The sequence below is a fragment of the Epargyreus clarus genome, unplaced genomic scaffold (genome assembly GCF_041222505.1).
Source record: "Epargyreus clarus isolate Ecla_fem2 unplaced genomic scaffold, WU_Ecla_fem_2.2 ptg000035l, whole genome shotgun sequence".
Lineage (NCBI taxonomy): Eukaryota > Metazoa > Arthropoda > Insecta > Lepidoptera > Hesperiidae > Epargyreus > Epargyreus clarus.
In genome coordinates this window covers 5,230,350-5,253,588 of record NW_027332240.1, presented here as the reverse complement: position 1 = coordinate 5,253,588, position 23,239 = coordinate 5,230,350, and the positions used below count along the sequence as shown (strand labels likewise).

The 23,239-nt window shown below is 35.5% G+C and overlaps 1 protein-coding gene across 1 annotated transcript in view; it reads right to left on the bottom strand.

Annotated features, from left to right (window-relative positions):
- The window catches only part of LOC140756374 (uncharacterized), an 88,786-nt gene extending 67,631 nt beyond the window's left edge, over nucleotides 1–21,155 (bottom strand). The window contains exon 1 of the mRNA XM_073091848.1: nucleotides 21,083–21,155. The gene's annotated coding sequence lies outside the window, so the exon portion shown is untranslated. The remainder of the gene's footprint in view (nucleotides 1–21,082) is intronic.
- Between the last annotated feature and the right edge of the window lie 2,084 nt (nucleotides 21,156–23,239).

Genomic DNA, 23,239 nt, shown 5'->3' with positions numbered 1-23,239 from the left:
TCCTGACAACTGCCATTTCCCACATTCCATCGTTAAAACCGCACCATTTTAGGTATCGGATTACCATTTGGATAGCAAAGGACCTCATTACACCTTCCGATTCCTTCATCCGATCGTGAACATTTAAAAATCCTAAAACCATAAAGGCTACCTACTAATACAGACAGTAGAGCATATACTCCACACAGATAATCTTATTAAATTAATAATTAAACAACCATTTTCAAACTGGCAGAGCCCCTGGTTCGAATCCGAAAGCACCACCGCCACACTTCATTCTGACTAATGACAACAGTGCTAACCACTGCCGTGTTCTGGTTTTAAGGATGCGGTAAGAAACATACACTTATCCCACACGGTCCTATTTAGGTACTCAAAAGTAGCAACGTGTCTGTGGCTAACCTTAAGACTCTAATCTTATCTATACAGGGTGAATCTCCATAATGTGCACATATTGAAACAGGCAAAATTAAATCGCATTTTGTCGACAAAAAAAAAATAAAAATAAAAAAATCTTTTTTTTTTTTTGTCGACAAAATGCGATTTAATTGTGCCTGTTTCAATATGTGCACATTATGGAGATTCATCCTGTATATGCTAACGCTATACTTAAGTATATCATTTCGTAACTATATATAACGAGACAAGGATAGATGACGACCCGCGTGGCGGAGCGGTCACTATACCGGTCTGACGCGCAAAGGGTCCCGGGTTCAATCCCCGGCCAGACAAATATCTAAATGATGAATTTAGATATCTGTTCCTGGGTCTGGGTGTTTGTGTATTTGTCTATGTGTGTGTCCATGGCACCCACGACACAGGGAATCCTTTTGTGGGGCTGTGAGTGTAGAAAGCGTTTATCTGACTATTAGACTGTGATATATTGTTTGGTTAAGTATTGAACAGCATTCGGGTCCATATTTCGTTTTCATAAATTTATTTAAGTACGGCACTTCTTAATCTATTAACTAGATAGTAGATAACTTTTTTCCTTTGGGAAATCTTAAAAATCAAGAAATGATCTTTATATATCCGTGAGTCACTCTGTGGGCTCACTGAAAATCAGCGCCGTGGTGCAACACAACATGGCCTCAATGCTGAATGAGTGCCTTTTCCGTATGCAATGTATACATACAAGCAATGTATACATGCAGGAACGCATCTATTTAACTGTTGTATTTTTTTCTTTTTTTATTCGTTTGTGTTACTATTATGTATCTTAAGTTTTCGATTTACCCATATCCCACTATTTTGTAATTAATTAAGATAATTTTCGTTGTCATGTGTGTGTACAATGCATTACGTAATAAAGTTGTTTCTTCTTTCTTTCTTCTTTCTTATATACTAAAAGGTATAAATAAACATAAAATGTGGTATTTCCTAAATAAATTAAATTGAAAATGGAAATTAAGGGCTATTTAATTAAAGACATAATTTAGCCCACAACTCAGCTCTGCTTATCTCTGAGAAGCGGCTGGTTTGGAACAAAGGGCAGATTGTCGCATTCAACAAAGCGTGTTTACTATTGTATCTATACTAGTCTACTAACCCGACTTTACTCCCTTGGCTTGTAATCGACACTCGATTTTTTAAGTGTTTTACTTCGCCGAATAACAACAAATATCAAAAATAAAAAAGTAAATTAAATAGGATCTTTTAGAGTTTTAGAGGATTTTCCGGGATCTCAGAATCCCATAATCCCGTTTGCATTTGAGTCCCAGAAATCTCGGTGTTCTTTTCTGGGGTTGATTACAGATGTCCATGGGCGGCAGTAGTCACTTAGCATCCGATTTGGCCCACGTGATAGTAAGTGGCTAATGCCGCCCATGGACATCTGTAATCAAGTCAGATAAGTTTAGAATCCTACCTGATGTCGGCCACAGATGCACTATCCTTAAGGACGAAAGCTGAAATGCCTCGTATGTCTCATTTAACACACCCATTAAACCAGAACACAGCAGCGCCTAACACTGCTGTTATTAAGCTGAAATAGGTGTGGCGGTGGTGCCGCCGGAGTCGAACCACAGATAGTTCTACCACCACTATCAAAGTAGAACATTAGCGGCGCTTAACTGTTATGTTATATACTTCTGTTATAAGGCAGGAGTATACCGGTATAACGTCTACACTCATTTATTCAGTCAAAAGTTTAAGACAAACTGAAACTCATACCTATTTAATAGTACGGATAGATAATAATTCTCAGATTTAAGATATTAGCATAGGAGGTAGCGGAATTAATTTCCACGATCCTGAGAGAAAAAGACAAAGTCATCTTTTTATTACTTTAATTAAAATATCTTCTTTAGTCCTATTTAAAATCAATGACGTGGATTAAGTAGGTGCGTTTATAGAGAAGCGGAATCCGCTTTAGAGCTTATACTTATCTACTTTCTTAGACTTAAATTTTTTTAATCCATTAAAATTGCTAAGCGTTTATCAAAGATGCATTGATATAACTTAACCTTATATAGTGTACAAGAGGTTTATATAGGAATATCAGAGTTTTACTTTGATTCTTCCATGTCCCATGGCAGAAGATTTTGAAGGAGCAAGAATCCTGTGTCATTCGATGTCGACGGCACCACCGCCACTCCTATTTCTGCCTAACAACAGCAGAGTTCAGCGCTGCGTTTTGGTTTGACGGGTGGTGTTAGGGAGATACTTTTCTGAGACTTTCCTGCTTAGTCCTCAAGAATAGCGGTGCATCTGTGTCCGACGTCAGGTAGGAATCTAATCTTACCTTGGGTCAATAGCACATGTCCAAGTGCTGCAATTGCTACTTACCAACAGGTGGAGTGCATGCCCGTTGCTATTTTAATATTACAAAAAAACTTCTTTATGTACTTACTATTTAACTTAGAACTATACTTAGCTTAGAACTTAGCTTGAGCTTTGAAAGTTCGCGTGTTAAAATTCCGTGACAAAAATCATAACATACAAAGTAATGTGTTAGTGTCCAAACATTGTTTTAATAATTATGTTGACGACATAAAGCTATCAACTATACAGAGTGAACTACGAGTTTAGAAGTCAAGGTTTGCAAATAAATTATGATGCTTGAATTACTTAATTAAAGGTACTAAAAGTATTCTGCAAAAGCTAGTAAAAGTATTTTGACGACCCGCGTGGCGGAGCGGTCACCATGCCGGTCTGACACGCAGAGGGTCCCGGGTTCGATCCCCGGCCAGACAGATTTCTAAATGATGAATTTAGATTTCTGTTTCTGGGTCTGGGTGTTTGTGTATTTGTCTCTGTGTGTGTCCATAGCACCCACCACGACATCCTAATGTGGGGCTGTGAGTGTAGAAAGCGTTTTAGTTTAGTTAGTTAGTTAGTAGTCTGCTGTAAGTGAATGTAACTTCGCTATTGCTCTAAATCCTTATCCTAATCCTTACTAATATTATAAATCCAAAAGTAACTCTGTCTGTCTGTCTGTCTGTCTGTCTGGTTGTCTCTTCTTCACGCCTAAACCACTGAACCGATTTTAATGAAATTTTTGTACGAAGATAGTCTGAGACCCGAGAAAGAACATAGGATAGTTCTTATCCCGAAAATCCTACGGGAACTAGGGATGGCGATCTAAGATCGATTCATCGGAAAATCGATCTTTTGGACCCAAAATATCGATTATTTGAATCACATTAGTAAGGATTGAGTCGTAAACTATGAATTTGATCAAGTGATGATCTTATGCAAAGTTGAAGGGACGAATTTTCAGTTTTATGTATGTTAGTATGTTATATTATTTTCTTTTAAACGCGGGCGAAGCCGCGGGCAAAAACTAGTAATAACATAAAAAATAAAATATACTACTAACTAACTATATTTATTTACTTTTAACTATATTTATTTTATTAATTTTTAGTATTTGTTGTTATAGCGACCATCATTATGCATCGTCTGTAAAAAATCAAGTGTCTATCTATTACGGTTTAAGAGATAAAGCCCTGTGACTAACGAACAGACAGCGGAGGGTTTCGTTTTATCCTTTGAGTACGGAATCCTAAAAATCATTCTACAAGATGGCATTATAGATATGTTTCAGTACATTTGAGTTATAGGGAAATAACATTATTATTTTTCAAAACTAAAAATCAATCTAGTAACTTTGCCTGAACTTTCCCTAAGGCGCTTTCTCTCGCCTCGAAAATCGTTAACCCTGGGGATGTTGATAAGGACAATGGTACAAAATTATTAAAATCGTGTATTGTCATCGGTTTTTGATATTTTTTCAAAATTTTGAATTAAACTTAACGTTCAAAGTGGATAGAAATCGGGTTCAAAGGTTCCGTTACTGTTACGTACATACATACATACATACATACAACCCAAGCTAATAAAAGCGTGTTAAAAAGAGAAGCTATAAGGTTATAAGTTCTAATAACTTAAAAACTGTTATACTTCTCGATAATTACGCTTCGCTACTGAATAGCGCCTATTATAAATAATCAATCAATCCAACGTTTCGCCTAGCATAGCCTCTGATTAACTCATTTCTTCCCATTTTTAGGACACAATAATTTTTAAATACTTTTGCTCTACCAAAGAAATTAATCAGTAAGTAACGTTTGCTTACTTTGATCATGATTTTAATTTTAAATTAATTTTCCATGCTAGAAACAATCGTGTATATTACTACTCAGTTTTATCCCAAAAAGTGATTTTATGTTTCCGTGAGTAAAAAAAGTGCTTTGCGATATAAATTATGTAATATCACACAGACCATATAAGATTAATGCAAATCATGGTATGGTAAAAGGTGTGTAGATTCGACCCTATATTAGAAATTATCTGTTAATCAGTATCATAAACACTTGTTTTTATGCAAATAGTGCCATTTCTCCACCGATAAACATTATACAAACATAAGAAAGCACAATAAATAAGTGTGTAGCATCACGTGGCCTTCAAATGTTTGTGACAGCTTCCCCGGCGCTTTGCCGCTCGTGCACCGGCAATAAACAGTTTGTTTACAGTTTAAAACCACTCAATTTCAGACGGAGCTTTAATTTCCGTCAATGAGACTTTAATTTGTTTCATGATATCATTTACGTTTTTTTAACAGTGCTTATAAAATATGTCATTATTCACCTGCTTTAGGAGAATAAGTATAATAAAAAAATCTTTCAGTATTTCCTAATAATTGTCCTTCAATCTCATAAAATTACTTACACGATAAGTACCTGAAAATCTTATTGTAATATTTTGACTATGTATAAGTCTATAACAAAACTCCAAAATCAAACTCTAAACTATTGATAAACGTAAACGTTCTTATTACGTAGACAACACACACGTGTAGTAACACGTGACCTTCAAATGTTTGTGACAGCTTCCCCAGCGCTTTGCCGCTCGTGCACCGGCAATAAACAGTTTGTTTACAGTTTAAGCCAACTCAATTTCAGATAAGTTTTAATTTCCGTCAGTGAGAACATAATTAGTTTCATGATATAATTTACTTCTTTTTATGTTTATCAGCGCTCTTAAAATATGTCATTGGGCAACTCTTTAAGGAAATAAATAAAATAAAACATTCTTACAACCTTTCCTCATAATTGTCTGACAAAACTCATGAAATTATTTGCACATAATTACCTGAAAATCCAATTGTAATAGTTTGACTAATATTAGCCTATAATAAAACTTGAAAATCAATCAAATAGAACTTTAAACTACTGACGGACGTAAACAGACTTATTACGTAGGCAACACACACGTGTCCTTAAAATTTTTGTGACAGCTTCCCCAGCGCCTTGCCGTTCGTAGACCGGCAATAAACAGTTTGTTTACAGTTTAAAACCACTCAATTTCAGACGGAGGTTTAATATCCGTCAATGAGATCACAATTTCTTTTACGATCTCATTTATCGGTCCTTTGATAACACATCATCAGGTAATATTAATTTCTCGACGGTATCTAACATAATCAGAGAATCGTTTGAGAAAACTAACAACTAGAAATGGGCACAAATATGTATATTTGCCCCAAAATATAAATTACCAAGCATATACTTTATATCGCATTCCTACAAGTAATATACACTTAATAGGCCTGTGAAATAAACAAAATACATAAGTGTAGCACCATGTGGCCTCCAAATGCTTGTGACAGCCTCAAATGCAACGGCAAATGTTACGGCAATAAATAGTTTGTTTAAAGTTTAAACTCAGTTAATTTCCGACGGAGTTTTAATTTCAGTTAAGGAGACCACAATTTCTATTACGATCTAATTTATCGGTTCTTTTAGTTTTTATCAGTTCATAAACAATATGTCATTTCTCAATTCCATTTAAGGAAAATTCTGTAAATATAAATAATGAAACGTAGTCGGGTCATGAATGTAGCAAGATACCATACACACAAGGATAATTAGAATACTTACTAGAATATTTTTGAAAAAAAAACAAGCAAAATAAATGTATAAAAAAGTGCCCTTCAAAAATTTACGAGCCCTACCAGCCCTTCAGATCATGCACCGGCAATAAACAATTTGTTTACAGTTTAAAACGATTCAATTTCCGACCGACGGTTTTAATTTCCGTCAATGAGACCACAATTTCTTTTACGATCTCATTTATCGGTCCTTTGACATGTCAGTCGCGTTCAGACGATGGCCGTTAAATGTTAATAAAACATTTAATTTTATAGGTACAAAATACCTTATAACTATTATGTACTGTAAGATTCCAATTTCGTTATTATACAAAATGAATTTGTTTGTCCTAATGTTTGTTAATGTATTTTTTATGTTTAAAAAAGAGGACTTGTGCGGAGGACAAGTAATAAGTTGCCTCTACCATTAAAGTTATCACGCTGACGAATTCGCAAGCAAAAGCTAGTAAATAATATGAAATTAACAAAAATAATTGGCTAAGTGCAAGTTGATCGCGGAGGGTTCCGTACCACAAATATATATTTTTTGATTTTTAGTATTTTTTATTATAGCAGCCATTGAAGTACATACATTGTGAAAATATGAACTGTCTACCTATAACGATTCAACATTTAGTTCGAAAAATATCAATAAATACCAGTTTGTTGTATGGGAATCCCTTTGTATATTCAACGTTTTTATTTTTTTTATTTTAAGTATTTGTTGTTGTTGCGGCCACCGTAATACATTCTCTGTAAAAAAATCCAAGTGTCTATCTATTACGGTTCCAGAGATAGAGTCCTGTGACAGACGGACAGACGGACCGACAGCGGAGTCTTAGTAATAGGGTTCCGATCTTACCCTTTGGGTACGAAACCCTAAAAACGTTGCATCAAAACTAACCTTGACGTACAGATTGTAGTGGTAGTTTGTAGTTGTAGTGAAGTGTAGTGTAGCGACAAAAGACAGCTCAAGTAACTAGACGCACGTCAAGATTAAACTTCTTTGTGGAGCTAATGTACGATCCCTTCACGGCATGTACGATTACTCTGGCTTTTAGTCACTTTAATGTTTACGAGTTATATTTATATTGTTTTTGTTAGTTTGTTTAGTACTGTGTATTGTGTGCTAGACATTTTAGTGTGTATGCATTTTAAGATTGAGGACAGTCATAAAAGATGCATCGTACGGACAACACGCCTTTTATTTACGGACTAACATCGAATCACATTACAGTTTGTTAGCTGAATTGGACCTCATATATTAAATGATTTGTAAGAGTATATTATCTGTTGTAGTCGTCAACTTAATACGGTTCCACTGCTCGTGTCTCCCTTTAGAATGACAAGAATTGGGCGGTAGTCCACTCCGTTGTTCATGTGCGTATTGGTAGACTTCACACACCTTTAAGATTTTTTACAGGTCTCTCAGATGTGCAGGTTTTGTTCACTATGTTTTCTTCACTGTTAACATAACTGATAATTAATTTGTAACAGGCATATAAATTTGAAAAGTCAGAGGTACGTGTCTGGGATTCGAACCTCTGGCCCCCGATCGAGAGGCCGAATCTCAACCACAAAGTTATCACTGTTTAAATTTCAATTATTAGATCACTATATTAAAGTCCGTAATGTACAAATGATAATTAAAAACATACAACAAATAATTTAACCGCCACTACAAAACACGATGCAAATGCGAAAGTTACAACAAATGCACGGCAATGAGTCCCGCCCGCCCTTCGCGACTCTATCTAGTCATTTAATCCGTTAATCACCCAGTCATTCGTCTGAAGAACTCTTAATTAAACGTCACACGTTTAAGGCATATGTTGTACCGTCCGCGAGAAGCGAGGGTAAGAATAATCGCTAATCTAAGATGGTAGAGTCTATACTTTTAGTATGGGTTGTCATCCGTGTCCCACATCAGAAATAAATTCATCATTCAGATATTTGACTAGCCGGGGATCGAACCCGCAACCCTTTAGACCGGAAAGTTGATCGCTCTGCCACGCGGGTCTTGAAGAAAAAAAAAATACAGATATCAATTAAAATAATCTTAAATTATTTATAAACAATCAGTTTAGTAGACCTCCATTGCTATAAGGTTTTATTTGATTTAGATGCCAACTAAAAACAGCTTGCACACTCGGTACTACTTCCATTAAACTCCAAAAATAATCAAAACTCAAAAAAGCCGATGATTATAAATGTGGTCTTATTTGTATGTTTTTTTTTGTATCAAAAATCAGGTGGTATTTTTGTATGTACCTATGATAGTTTTTTATCTTTTATTGATCTTAAACGGTATTTGTCATAAAGTTAGGAAAAAATCAGAGCAGTACCCTTACCATGAGTTTTTACGTTTCGACAAATATGACTCTTTTCGTATTTGTTTACGTATTGGCCCATACAATTACCAAGTTATGATATAATCCGCTAGGGGTGCTGTTTGGAAATTGTATGGGCAAATACGTAAACAAATACCAAAATAGTCATATTTGTCAAAACGTAAAAACTCATGGTAAGGGTACTGATTTCACTTTCTTTTCGCTTTAAGTCACTCTATGTGACGGGTCCCTAACAGAGTCAAGGGTAAGGTGTATGCAAATAACTCCTTACTACTGATACTGTGTTCTTGGCGGTAATTGCACAGTTTGACAAGCACACTATCAGGTCTAATTAGAATGTGATATGTGCTCTCTTCAACCCGTTACAGTCCCACAGCTGGGCATCAGTCTCCTCTAAGGGTGAGAGAGTTTGGTCATAGTCCTCCGCGCCGGCTGACGTATTTGTAGGCTTTATACACATTTGAGATTGTTTTTTAAATAACTTTAAGCGTGTTGGTTTCCTCACGATGTTTTACTTTACTATTAACGCAAGTGGTGATAATAAATTTCTAATTCGTAATTAACTTCGAAGAAAAAAGATAGATTCGATCCTCGCAACCCTAAGAGGTGAAAATCAAATCGCTAGTAATTAGTTAGGCTGTTGCATTAAGCACTGCTGAACGCTTATGTTAGTAATCCTGCGTCTTTATGCCTGTTATAAAATGAAAAAGTTTTCAAGGGCGAAGTGCGCTCATTCGCATTGGGCCACCGCGGTGGACAATAACCTAAGCTCCTTAGAGGAGATACTTCAAGAGGCCCATGCCCATCAGTTGCCTTTTTAATAATAGGAGTAGCAGAGGAGCATGCAGTCCACCTGATGGTAAGTGGTACTGCCGCCTATGGACAACTGTAATCAACCCCAGATAGGATTAGATTCCTACCTGAGGTCGGCCACAGATTCACTACTACCCCTGAGGTCTAAGTTGGAACGCCTCGGAAAAGTATGTCTCCCTTACCAAACCCTTCAGACCATAACACAGCAGCTTTTAACACTGCTGTTATTAGGTAGAAATAGATGTGGTGGTGGTGCCGCTGGAGTAGAACCATCTTTGCCAAGTAATCGGTTAACGACGTCTATACGAAAAATGCACAAGTAGCCATTCTTGGTTAGCTTGCATAGTAAAAGAATACATTGAATTAGATACATTTCACAGTGATATGAACCCCTTTCAACTTCAAAGATAAACTCGTTGCCTTCAACCGTTATCATCAAAGCTATTAGGAGCATACACGCTAGTGCATGAATATATATGCAGTTAGGACATTTGCCTTTTAAACGTACAACTCTTTGAAACATGAGCATGTACGATTTTAATATGTGTTTAGAGTTCAGTACCCAAAGGGTAAAAACAGAAATAAACGGAACCCTATTGCTAAGCTTCCGCTGTCTGTCTATCCGTCTGTCACAGGGCTCTATCTCTTAAACCGTAATAGACACATGATTTTTTACGGAGTATGTATAACTTTATAAGTCTAAATATATATAACTCAAAGGTCACTGACTGACATAGTGATCTATCAACGCACAGCCCAAACCACTGGACGGATCGGGCTGAAATTTGGCATGCAGGTAGATGTTATGACGTAGGCATCCGCTAATAAAGAATTAGGTCAATTCTACCCCCAAGGGGATAAAATAGGGGATGAAAATATTACTACGCAACGCGAGCGAAGCCGCGGGCAAAAGCTCGTCTTTGAATAAAAATGTATATTTAATTTTGAATAAAATTAGCCTACAAACACAAATGTCAAATTTAGTATTGAATGATAATGCAGGTATTCAGGCAGGCAGGGAATTCTGCCCACGTAGCCAATCTACGATCGTAGCAGCGCTACGGAAATGCTGCGGATACTGAGATCGACTGTGCAATCAAATGAAGAAATCGTTGATGTCAACCAACTGTGTTACTAATAACTGTTGCATTTTTTTATATACTGATAAAGTAAGTATAGTATAATGTGCTACTGCATGTTTCCTTAACGATGAAAGAAAACATTTTAACTCTAGTTATAACGAACACTATAAAAATATTTAAATGTAAACTGTTTTGCAGTTAAACTTATTTTAAGTGACACATTGCTTCCAGAACCATGGTACACTGCTATACGTATTGTTATTATTAAGTAAAAAAGGTTTTTCTATAAGCAAAAACTTTACAATTCAATAATTACTTTTTAAAGCCCTGTAATAAAGAAACAAACAAACAAACGCTTTCTACAACCCTGTGTCGTGGGTGCCACACACACCCAGACGAACACACAAACACCCAGACCCAGAAACAGAAATCTAAATTCATCATTTAGGTATCTGTCTGGCCTGTCCCTGTAGTTTCGGGACCAGAATAGGGCTACGGTATCCCCTGCCTGTCGTAAGAGGCGACTAAAAGGGGGCTTCCGGGGCTGCGGGCGGTAAGTGTGGGAGCTCGAACCGCTCGGTAAGCGACCCCGGGGAGGGCGGCGGTATGTGTGGTCGCATACCGTCGTACACACCAGATGGTGTGGCGAGCGTCAAGCTCACCTGGGCAGAGCCCGACGGGGCAACGCGCTAAGAGGACTCCGGTTGAGTTCCTTTGGAGATCCCGGAGTCCTCAACGCAGCGCTGAGGACGGCCACCGGGGGGGTTTTAGTGCGGTAAAAATCCCACATAACCCTGCATCGCTCCCACGGCGCCGGGTACCTTTTGAAGGTTTCCCCCTCTTGAACAAAAACAGAAAAAAAATAAAAAGGTATCTGTCTGGCCGGGGATCGAACCCTTTGCGCGTCAGACCTGTATGGTGACCGCTCCGCCACGCGGGTCGTCAAATAATAAAGTACTGTAATAAAGAGGACTGTGTATATCGACATTTATATTTAAAGTCTGTGTATCAGAACCATCAACTTCAAAACTAGTGATTAGTGAACATATTCCAATGTAGTTATTTGTTTTAAATTGATAATTATTGCCAGATGTCCTGCAATGAGTTTTATTATAATAATTTAAAGGTGGTAGAACCCTTTGTGGTTCTTCGACTTCGTTATTTCGACTTTCGAACTTGGTTATTTCGCGTATGTATAGTAAAACTAAGTAAACGTAAATAATCTTCACTAGATTAGGCAAAGCAATTCGGCGTAGTCTATCTGTCTCTACTTAATTTCCCAGAAGGCTAAGATGAACTAGATACAAGAAGTTAAGTCGTTGTTCATTAGGGATGATTAACCTCCTGGGACCCAGGAAAAAAAGTTGTTAGGAATTTGAATTAAATTTATCCTGACCAATACAATAGGTAACAGAATTACAGGAAAAAATATAACAAAAAATGTAAGTCGGAAAATATGGATTTTCTCAATGTCATATATATAACACGTGAGTTCCCAATTACAACTATTATTTGTGTCATATATATATGACATAGAACATTAATCATATATATTAATGTAAAATTTTGGTAATATGAGAAATGTATTGTAAAAAAATACTGTCTGTGTTGTGTACAATTATATCTTAATCTATAATTTTAAACAGTCACACTCAATTTAAAAAAATGATTCTCACAATCACATTCAGCAGTAAACTTAACTGTCTGTTGTCTTGTATATTTTTTTCTAACATATATCACAGTCATCAAATAAACTTAAAATATGTTCCGTTATAAAGTCACAGTACACAGATTATATAAATATTTTTTTAAAGTAAAAATAATAACTATTTAATAAATTTGCGGTACGTTCTTATTATGACACAATTGATAACTGAACACAAAATATGGTTACAAAAAGTATAAATTAGTGAATAAAAAATTTTTTTTTTTGTTGAATTATAAGAAACAATTATGTTTTATTGAAATATATATTGCATTTAATACAATATGCTCTTGTAGTTGCTGTATTTTGGTTTTCTGCATTTATTTGGAACGTTGGAGTAATGGACTAAATTATGTACTTTATGATAACGGAAACTTTCAGTTGACATGGGTTTTATTTTAGCCTTCTATTAATATGTCTTCGTCTTCGAACTGCCAATCGAACTCGAATTACTGTCAGATTCAGTGTAATGACACAGTCCAGTGTGTTTGTTGTCCAACCACCATGTGAGAACTATTTATCCTAGCTAATGATTTCGATATTCCCGTCGCTTTTTTCATTAGAAAACTCGCAGGTCTTTGCAAATCTGTTTTAGTTGAATAGTTATCGTTATATGAAAACCTCCTTTCAAAAAGTCTTCCAATTTTGTATTAGTGAAATAATGAACACAATAAAAATGTTAATCTGATATAAGTATTTCGCAAATTTTGCGGACTGCCGATTCACCCAAATTCGTCTAGCATAGCGGATATTTCGTAACTGCGTAAGCTCGTAATAACAAACAAGAATAACATTAAAATATGAAGTTCGAGAAAGAAAAATGTTTATGTCATATGAGTATTACACTGGGACTCTTTCATTCACAGTAGTAATTGGGAACTCATGTGGTACCAGTATGACATAAAACTTTCATCCGATATTTCATAATTTTTAATGTAACCTACAAGCATTGCAGACTCATATTTAGTAAAAATGATTTATTATAAACGATAAAAATACATATTTTTTATAAAAACATCGATATTTGAACAAAAATCTCAAATTCACTTACTACTTGTTTCCGACCGTGACGCCATCGTTTGGTTAAAATTCACAATGCAATAAAATAGTATCATCCTATCAGCTAATCACAGTTTTAAATGGTGGACCAACATGTTATCTATTGAATAAAACTAAAAGATCTCGTAAATATTGACAGATGGTGCTGTTACATTTTTTTCTTTTCTATGTAATATATATATGACGAAAGATCCCAGGAGGTTAAAACCAACTTTGTCGGGTTCAACTTTGATGTAGCCTGAGAATGCTTTGTGGTTTTCAGTACTAAAAACAAAGGTAGTTTACAGGCAGTAGAACCCTTTGTGGTTCGACTTCGGCGGCACCACCGCTAACAGCTACCGACCGCTACAGCGACCGCTAACCGCTGCCTCATAACAGCAGAGTTAAGCGCTGCTGTAGTCTGGTTTGAAGGGTGTGGTAAGGGAGACGTTCTTTTCCGAGACGTTCCAGTTTAGTCCTCAGGGGTAGCGGGGCATCTGTGGCCGACCTCAGGTATGTATATCTAATCGTATCTGGGGTTGATTATAGATATCCACGGCAGTAGCCCACTTACCATCGGGTCGTCTGCTACTTCTATATTATAAGAAAAATATATAAGATATTTATGTTAAGATTCTCAATACTTGGGCTCGTGGCCTTAAGATATAATTAAGATAAAGATGGTTGCAGTCAACTCAATAAGGCTGCACTCTCCTCGCATTACTTAAGATGAATCTAATATCCGAGTTCCGACAAACAATTTATTGCTAAGTGCTTTTAAACTGATACTATGGTTTTTAATGAGAATTATTAGCTATTTATCTTCATTAATGTTTTAATGGAAACATGAGTTGTTTTCTTATTTATTTAATTACAAACAAGATAAAGTTTGGTCAAACTTTGGAGTGTAATGTTTTTCTTGCATATGTATGCATGTCATGTTTTAAAATATGAGGTGTCGTTGGATTAGTCTAAAGTGTTTGAATAACATGGGCCATATTTAAAAAAACAGGTATTTTTAATAATAATAAGTTAAGACTTTAAGGTTACACTTTTGAATACTTCGGGATCTATTTGTTTTCGGTGAATCTGAATTTTATTATATTTATGGGATTCTGATGATAAAGTAGGGATGTAAGAACTCTACTTAAATCGTGTTTTTGCTTTTTTTTAATGTGATCTATGTATATCATCATTTATATAATATAAATGTTTGGGATATAATATTTTTTGGTATTACACCATCTTTGATGAACATTTAAACAGCAGTAAAGATAAGTTGTCTTTTTTATCTTTTATTTTTTAACAAAATTAAGGACTCGTACTACTGATTTCTGACCTGTACATCGTTTGTCAATATCAGAGTTTCTCAAAGTTGGGTACGCGTACATTGGGGTACGTCAGTTAGTCGTAAATGCACGCATCAAAAAATATGTAATGACTATTGCTGATTGTTTACCTTTAATTTTTTTTATAATATAGGAGTAGCAGACGAGCATACAGTCCACCTGATGGTATGTGGCTACTGCCGACCATGGACATCTGTAATCAATCCCAGATAGGATTAGATATTCCTACCTGAGGTTCGCCACAAAAGCGCCGCTACCCCTGAGAACTAAGCTGGAACGCCTCGACAAAGTCTGTCTCCCTTACCACACCTTTCAAACCAGAACACAGCAGCGCCTAACACTGCTGTTATTAAGCAGAAATAGGTGTAGCGGTGGTGCCGCCTGAGTCGAACCACAAAGAGTTCTACCACCTTCAGAACTGAAATAAAACGACCTATCTCTGAACTGAAATAAAATAAAAATCAATCGAAACTTTTAGAACCTATTTTTGCGTACAAGAAATAACTCCTACTTAGATTAAATATATTATCTGTATTTTAATAAAAATCTTGTCTTATTTTATCAATCGTCAATTTTTAAAGGTTCACCATTTTGTTTTGAATAGGGATACTTGGAGCTATATTTTGAGAAACACTGGCCTGTATCTAGTCAAGTTCGAAGCATGTTTCATTCAACGCCACCGAAAAGATCATTTATATCGTAAACAATTGAAATAGGCTTTACTGAAACAATAAAACAAAGCAAAGCTCTTTTTTGTTAGACAGATCTGTCTAAAATTGATTTTCGAAGTAATGAATAGAATCAAACCATATTTGGTTGCATAAAACAATTTACGAAATTGTACAATATTATTGTTATCGAAATATACAATTAGTAGTAAGTGGTTTTATATCAAAATTTTCAGAAATAAGCAGTAATAGTCAATTCATTATATTCCCACTCAGAATGAGAAGGATTAGGCCATAGTCCACCGCGATGGCCAAGTGTATATTTGTAGACTTCACATACTTTTGAGATCGTTTTTTTTCCAAAGATAAGGTTGTCACAAGTGATAATTAATTTCTAATACGTACTTAACTTTGAAAAATCAGATGTGCGTGCCTGGGTTTTGAACCTCGGTCTCTTTGATCGAGGGAGATTCAATTACTAGGCTGTCACCGGGGCATCTGGTCTAAGATGAGACCCGTGTCCAGCAATGAGACAATAATATGTTGATGATTCGAAAACTAAAAAAAGAAATATTTACTTGTATACTTGTAATGCTGCTAGCATCTTGGGTATACTTCCTCAGGACAGCGATTTGGCTCATTAATTTTATTTATAAAAAATAGTATTTATTGTAGTAGTTTAAATAGTCTTTAATTGTATTTAAAAACTGTATTGTATTGTATATTACTTTTTTTTATAAAGTAGCAGACGAGAGGATAAGATATTCCTACCTGATCAGCCACAGATGCACCGCTATCCCTAAGGACTAAGCTGGAACGCCTCAGAAAAGTATGTTCCTTACCACACCCTTCACACCAGAAGACAGCAGCTTTTAACATTGCTGATACGAGGCAGAAATACCTAGGCGTAGTGGTGGTGCCGCCGGAGTCGAACCACAAAGGGTTCTACCACCTTTAAACTACCTTTGTTTTTAGTACTAAAAACCACAAAGTATTCTGAGACGACATTTAAAGTTGAACACCCGACAAAATTGGTTTTAATCGTCCCTAATGAACAACAACGACTTAACTTCTTGCTTCTAGTTCATCTTAGCCTTTTGGGAAATAAAGTAGAGACAGGTAGACTACGCCGAATTGCTTTGCCTAATCTAGTGAATATTATTTATGTTTATTACCCGACTGCCAAGGAAGGGTTATGTTTTTCGCGCGTATCTTGTATGTTTGTCTTTCTTTATTTGATCCGATCTAACAAACGGCTGGATGAATTTCAACAGTTAAGGTATCACTATATTTGTCTCAATGACCCGAGTGTCCTTAGATAGGTGTTAGTAAAAAAAAATCAAAATGGCGGATTTTTGGCGCGAAATAGTAACACATTTAAAAAAAAAGTTAACCGAACCTATCGAGTAGGGTATCAATTGAAAGGAAATTAAACGGAGATTATAAAAACATATTTGTATATATATAAAACAGTAAGGTGACTGACTGACTGACTAACTAAATGACTTTTTCATTTTTCAGAAATCAAAGTACAGCCTAAACCAAGGACCTTACAGTTCTGAAATTTTGCACACAGGTTCTCTATATAGCTTGAATAAGTACTAAGAAAGGCCTTTTGGAAATTCTACCCTTAAGAGGGTAAAATAGGGGAAAACAGTTTTTTTGAAATCCTTTAATTTTGAAGCAACTACTATAAAATTTTGTATTTGGCTTTCTGGATAGGAACAAGGACGCACGTATTTATCCCCCTCCGAAAAATCAACCCCGTAGAGGGTAAAATAAGGGTTAAAAATTAATTTGAACAATCGTCAATTTTGAAGCAAACTCTATGAAATTTTGTATCAGGCTTGTTGGATAAAAATAATGAAATGCTACCTCTAACGAGGTAAAATAATGACCGAAACTTTGATTTACTGAAGTTATATATTTTATAGACCGTAAATAGTGATTTTTTTCGCGAAATAGTAACACGTTTTAAAAAAGTTAACCAAACCTGTCGAGTAGGGTGCCAAAATAAAGGAAATTAAGAGGAGATTACACACACATTATATAATATATCTTATATATAAAATTCTCGTGTTAGTTACCGTACTCCTCCGAAACGGCTTCACCGATTTTCGGCAATTTTTATATACATATTCAGTAGGTCTAGGAATCGGCCACTATCTATTTTTTTTTACACCTAAGTGATAAGGGTTGTTCATCCTTAACATTTTTTTATTTATATGGCAACACAACGTTTGCCGGGTCAGCTAGTACATATATACTTGTATATACACATCGAGATGACTGTCTGACTAAATGAGTGAGTTGCTGTGCCAGAGATCAACGCAAAGGGAAACCGCTGAACTTAAGCGTGCTGGAATTTTACACATAGGTTCTTTATTAGCGTAAATGAACACTACGAGGATAAAATAGGATAATATTGTTTGAACATCTTTTGTTTTTGAAGCAGACACCTACTATGAAACTTTGTATTTGGCTTTCTGGATAAAAATAATGAAATGCCTATTTCACTGCTTTTGGAAATTTTACTTCAGCCTTTTTGGTGCAGTCGGGTTTTTGATTTTTTAAATTAATTATTTAGTTTTACTATACTTACGAAATCCAAGTTTAACAGTATTAGAGACCCATAATGGCAAAAATAGTTCATCATCATCATCAACCCATTACTGTCCCACTGTTGGGTACGGGTCCCCTCTCAGAATGAGAAGGATTAGGCCATAGTCTACCGCGCTGGCCAAGTCCGTATTGAGTTTATTTTTTTACATTGTAATAATTGTAAAAATAGTTACATTGTAACAATTTTAAAATCGAAAAATAATCGTTACTAATTTAACAATTCTATTAGGGTGGTTGTCAACCGAATGCTCTCCATTGGGAGTCACAGGCCTCCTAATAAAGTGGTAGTTTTAACCATAGTCCACCTCGCTGGCCAAGAGCGAAATTACCAAAATTAAATCAATTTTTTCCAAAAATATCTAACACAGTATAAAAAAGAACGCGAAGACACGTTGGTAGAGCCCCGTAAAGCGTCCGATAAAAATATACCACTTTTAAACACAAAGTGTATTCTCAAAATAAAATACATACTTATACTTAATCTTTGGAATCAACGATGACAGTCTTAACAAAACGAATTGCGCAACAAAAACTTGTAGATCGAATTAATTGCAATAAGACTTTTGCCTCTCTACATTTCAATTTTTTCGGTGGTCAAAAACAACAGCAAGTTTAAAAAAAAGTACTGAATAAAATATCACGTAACAATTTCTTATTAGATTAGTAAAGATACTTCGCCGCCTTGAAATTGAGATTTTTAAGTTCTTTTTTTGAATTCTTGAAAAATAAAAACATTTTTAGAGAAAATTTACGAATAAATAACTAATACTGCGTAATTTACGTAATAAATAAATAATTAATTCAAATATTTTAGGGACATATTTTAGCACGGAGAGGTGGCAACAATTTTTTACGCAACTATTTAAAATCTCAAAACTGGGTACATTTTCTTGTTAGGAGTGAGTAATCTTTACTAATCTATGATTTACATTTAAAACTTAAATATATTAAGCATGCAAACAAAATAATATTAAATTATTGTAATTTTCTTACCTTTTACTGGGCCCTTTTTTAATGAAATGATTTTAAATACTTGTATTTAACAAATGTAGATTGTAACAGCGTATAAACGTAAGAAACCTTTAAAATATAGTTCTTAAACTATTTTACACAACAACAAAAGCTTGTAAAACCAAACCAATTAATTGCAATAAAAATCTTACCTTCGAATATTCTGATTTTCGTTGTTGGTTTAACGGAAATTAATGCAATTATTTACCAAAAATAATGTTAAATATGATACTTAAACACGTTACTATCAAAGTTTAGTAATCATACGTTTTATTACTTCTTTAACGAAGTATGACGCGCGCGTTTCCCGCGGACCGCCAAACGCAACTGGGCTTTATGGCTTTATTGGGTGCGCTTTCTATGAACTTAACCTTTAAAGTCACTTGTTTATTTTCCCTGTACACACGATTTTACCGATACGTGATATCAGGTTTATCGGCGGCTATTTTCGGTGTTAAAATAGGAAAGATATTATTTAATGTTTACAGGTAAGATTTAGATGTCCAAGGACAATAAATACAACTTATAGGAACTGTACGCTGTGATGTGAGCTTTTTCAGTTTAATAAAAAACTTATAACTTTTCAGAGGTAAAACATATCTTTTTTATAATATAAGACTAGCAGACGAGCATGTACCGCCTGATGGTAGGTAGCTAGTTAGCTACTGCCGCCTATGAACATCTGTAATCAACCCCAGATAGGATTAGATTTCTACTCGAGGTCGGCCACAGGTACGGCACTACCCCTAAGGGCAAAACTGGAATGCCTCGTAAAAGTATGTCTTTCTTGCCACACCCTTCAAACCAGAACACATCAGCGCTTAACACTGCTGTTACGAGGCAGAGATAGGTGTGGCGGTGGTACCGCTGGAGTCAAACCTTAGAGGGTTCTACGACCTTTAAGTATTGTGTGAAACTTTCAAAAGCAGAGCTTGCATATTTGTGAATTAATTTAGCATAAATGCGCATATTGTCAGCCACTTCAAAGGAATTATTCGTTTGAGGGCGGCGATGTACCGCCATGCATAGCATGTTACCTCATGCTATGCATGGCCGCATGGCATACCCGCATTTCATAAATGACTTTATGCAGAACTTACATACGTGATATTCGGGATCTTAAGTGGCTTACTTATTTACCTATTAAACCCTCAATTTTTAGCAGAAAGAATCCTTGAATTGTTTTTTTTAAGATATTCAAAATGTTACTTATTTATTTTTTCCCTATTTTATAGCTGTAATACGAACTCCAGTCGTAATGTGCCATAATAAAGATATAACGCATCATAATTTTCAGTCATTATGATCATACTGTACATATATCAATTGTTTATTTTACCACCTTTGTAAAGAAAACGGAAATATCCAAATTAACTAAAGTGACATAAACAATTCTTATTTCATTTAGTCTGCTTAAGTTTTATTTTTTATTTTTTACATTATTAACTGACGATAGATTTAATTATTGTGGACTTCAGGAGTATAGCATGTCGGAAATGAGCGCGGAATACTTCGAGCTTTTAAAGTTTAAACAACTGATTGATTCAATTGATAATTTAATCAATCAGTTTAAAATTATCAATTACTCATGATAATTAATTTAAATTATCATGAGTAATTGATAATTTTAAAAGTATGTTTATACCCCTCCAATTAAAAAAATCTAGAGGCCATACTGTATTTTGAAAGAAATATTAGTTATTTTATTACGTACCTATTACAGATTTATAAATTTTATAATTTAATCTACGTGCGTAAATAATTACAGGTAGAAAATGTAGGAAATTACAAAATAAATTTCTTTGTTTAATTAAAATGCCTGGGATTTTTAATTAACCAAATGAATGTTGTTTGAGGGACAATATAAACGAAAATATTTCTTTAATTAAGACATTAACAGTAACTCTACTGCTAGACCTGGATCTCCTAGTATAATGAGAAACCTTTAGACTTTCGTATACTAGGTTTACCAAGTACATATTTATAAATTAAAAATCTTACAGAAAATTCTCAAAGCGCGTGAAACAAACGTTAATCCAAAATAATTAACCAAAAACTAAAACTTACCTTCCATAATCTCGAAGTCGAAGTTCTCACGTAGCAGGAGAGCAGCAATGGTGGCGTGCGACCTCCACCGCGGGTTAGGAACGACTGGCGGGATCCTCTCACTGCATGCTCGTAAAGGGTTCTGTATACTAGGTGCATGTCAGGTTTCAACGTTCCATCGGAATGGTATTGCACCGTTTTACGTCATTAGAATTTAATTATCACGCGCTTTTGATTTTCAGTGATTGGATTTGTAGCTGGCTTTAAGGTTAAGAAAAATAACATTTTATATATTGATGGATTGATACGTATGGATAATGGAAATAGTTCACAAGAATACTACATGTGGAATATTTATGTAGATAAATGTATGTGGAAAGGAAATCAATGAATTAAAAGAAATGAAAGGCAAGTTATGTGCGTATTAGAAATTAATTGCTAAACGGTGAAGGAAAACATCGTGAGGAAACCTGCATACCTGAGGGATTTAAACAAAAAATATCTCAAAGGTATGTGAAGTCTACCAATACGCACTTGGCCAGCGCGGTGGATTATGGCCTAATCCTTCTTATGAGAGGAGACCTGAGCCCAGCGCTGGGACAGTAATGGGTTGATGATGATGATGATGATGAAAGGATATTGAAAAAAATAGTTTAGCAGACAGTTTGTAAAAACTATTAATTACATTGCATTTTCAGGTGCACGCTTTTCATTACGTTGTCTAGTCAAATAGATCGTCATGATAGGTACCTAAATGTAACTAAATATTTTGATTTCTATAAGCACTTTTAGTTTTTGACCAATACGAATAATTCTACTTCAACAGAAAGGATCTTAACCTTTCCAACAAGTCGTGTAATTAACTTATTAATTACATTGACATTACTACTTACAATTTTATTTTAAATCATTATCAACCGTTTACTGTCCCACTGCTGGGCACGGGTGTTCTCTCAGAATGGATTAGGCCATAGTCCACCGCGCTGGCCACGTGCGAATTGGTACTACACATACCTTTGAAATATATTTTTTTAAGATTTCTTAGGGAGGTGTAGTTTTCTTCATTATGTTTTCCTTTACCGCAAGCAAATGATAATTAATTTCTAATACACACATTACTTTGAAAAATCAGAGGTGCGATTGGGAGCAGCCTGGGATTTGAACCTCGGACCCCTCGATCAAGAGGCCAAGTTAACCACTTAACGACTAGGCTTGACCACTATTTTGAATAATAAATACTATTTGAAAGATTCATCAGTTACCAAGCAAAGCACTTTGATTAATTTACGAAATATGCACGATTCGTAGAACTGACTGAATGCTACGAAGTTTACACATCCACGTGTAGAATTCGTAGGCGTGTAGCTCGTAGGTCGTGTAGCAATGTGTAAAAATAATGACGCTGTAAGCATAGTGCCTTGCATTTAGTATTTTTTAGGGGTAGCAGACGAGCATACAGTCCACCTGATGGTAAGTGGCTACTGCCGCCCATTGACATCTGTAATCAACCCAGATAGGATTAGATATTCCTACCTGACGTCGGCCACAGATGCGCCGCTACCCCTGAGGACTAAGCTGGAACGCCTCGGAAAAGTCTGTCTCCCTTACCACACCAACCACTACCAACTATCAGTACCAACTAATTCAATTTCAAAATTCAGAAATTTTGTCTGTTTTAAAATAAATTTCAGTTATTTTTTTCATAGTGCTTGCCCCGTATAAAGTTTTTATTTTATAAAACTATCTTAGAAATTGATTTACTTAGGATATACCACAGAGGGAGAGAGAGAAAGATAAAATAAAAGTTTTTGTGTATTTTCATGGTATTGAAATATCAATGCATTCCTTGACATTTAAATGCACGTTATTAATATTAAATCCATCCAATTTTTGCCTACATAAGATTGAAACTTAATAATTTCAATACGTAGAAATTGTCTAGCTCTAAGTGCCTAGCGACCCTGGGAAGAACGGTACGTGTGGTCGCATACCGTCGTACGCTCCACAAGGAGTGGCGAGCTTCATGATCATCTGGGCACCCGACGGGGCAACGCGCTTAGAGGATCCCGGTTGCGTTCCTTTGGAGATCCCGGAGTCCTTTTAGGTAGCGAGGATGGTCACCGGGGGGGTTTTAGTGCGGTAAAAGTACCACATAACCCATCTTCACTCCAACGCCGT